Genomic DNA, 1785 nt, shown 5'->3' with positions numbered 1-1785 from the left:
TGTTCCGACGAAACTTTAGCGACACAAGTCCTTTCATAAATAAAACTGGTTTATTCTTTCTGAATACAACTTTGCGATACACTTAATTTTAACGTTCGAGAAGGACGTGGCGTGATACAAGTCACATGGCCTCCGATGTCGCAACAATAGCAATTGTCAGGAATAAGAAGGTACACAAAGATTCTGTGTTGATTTTACAATGAATGATGTGACCCATATTGATGCCTTTCCATTAAACTGGACAGACGAATATCTAGATGTATAGTAACGTACTCTTTTGTTCAATACCTTAGACCCAGTTCCCATTAAACTTGGCAAGTACCTGGATGATATTAGCAGACTTAAGTCTTCTTTCAGCATTTGAAGTAGTTTATACTAATTCTGGGTGATGTCATTTGGCGTGAAGTAGTTTGTACTAATTCTGGGTGATGCCATTTGGGAGAGATTAGGTATCAGTCATTTAAAATCGGCAGGCACATTGTACATTGACAATAATGTCTTGGAATTTGGTAACAAATTTCAGTCTGTTGATGAAAACCTAGGCAAGGTTCTTCAGTAGATAAAGAAGGCGAGCTAAGGTGTACACAGGTAGAATTCCTTGATCACAATGTGGGAAGGGACGGAATCTTGATGTACCTTGAAAAGATCACAGTGGTCAGAATTTGGCCCCATCTCCAGACTAACTGAGAAATCTGCAGTTTCCTAGATTTCTCGTCATATGACCAAAGATTTGAAGTGATTTTGTACAAGATTGTTACATCGTTATCCACAATGACTAAAGTCAAAATACTGTTACGAAAGCGGAAGTCACGTGACGCTGGTAACACGTAATGATTTCTAGAAAGATCGGGGAACATCACGAATAATCCAGTATTTCCTAGACGTCCGCTATTCTTGTATATAAGTGCGCCGGACAATGAATCGGAATAGAATTACAGACAGGTAGAGATAGAGACGGACAATTGAGTCATGCGCGGTAGTAAGTAAAATGCGTGAATCGTTCGTTGTGAATTATAGAGTGTGTTTAAGTTAAAGTAACTGTGGAAATTAAGTGTATTGCAAAGTTGTATTGAGAAAGAATAAGCAAGTTTTATTTAAGAAAGGACTTGTATCGCTGAAGTTTTTCGGGAAGAATTTCTATGGGAAATTAACAAACGAACAGAGACCTAACAAACTGGTGTCAGAGAGTGTAATGAAAATAAAAATAAAAGAAGAAGAAGAAGATGTAAACGAGAGGTGGCAAATCAAACTACTGCTTAGCAGATTTGATGGAAGCAATACAAGAACAGCAAAAGAAAGAAGAAGAACGAGAAAATAAACAAGAAGAGAGACAACAGCAGTTGCAAGAAAACCTGCAACAGTGGCAGCTCGAACAATAAAATAAACAAGAAGAGAGATTACATCAATTGTTGGAGGAAACAGAAAAGAAGCAAGAAGAGAGATTACAACAGCTGTTGGAGGAAAAAGAAAAGAAACAAGAAGAGAGATTACAGCAGTGGCAAGATAACTTGCAACAGTGGCAGCTCGAATAGCAAAATAAACAAGAGAGATTACAGCAGTGGTTGGAGGAGAAAGAAAATAAACAAGAAGAGAGACTACAGCATTGGTTGGAGGAGAAAGAAAATGAACAAGAAAAGAGACTGCAGCAGTGTTTGGAGGAGAAAGAAAGTAAAAAAGAAGAAAGTCTCCAACAGTTGAGAGAAAGCCACAGTACACAAATGGAAAACATTAGTAAATTTCAAAGCAAATTAAATGCATTAAAGGATGATTTATTGTATTTTACAT

The sequence above is a fragment of the Limulus polyphemus genome, unplaced genomic scaffold (genome assembly GCF_000517525.1).
Source record: "Limulus polyphemus unplaced genomic scaffold, Limulus_polyphemus-2.1.2 Scaffold2071, whole genome shotgun sequence".
NCBI classification, from domain to species: Eukaryota; Metazoa; Arthropoda; class Merostomata; order Xiphosura; family Limulidae; genus Limulus; species Limulus polyphemus.
The sequence above is the reverse complement of the archived record's forward strand: the minus strand, read 5'-3'. Positions refer to the sequence as shown.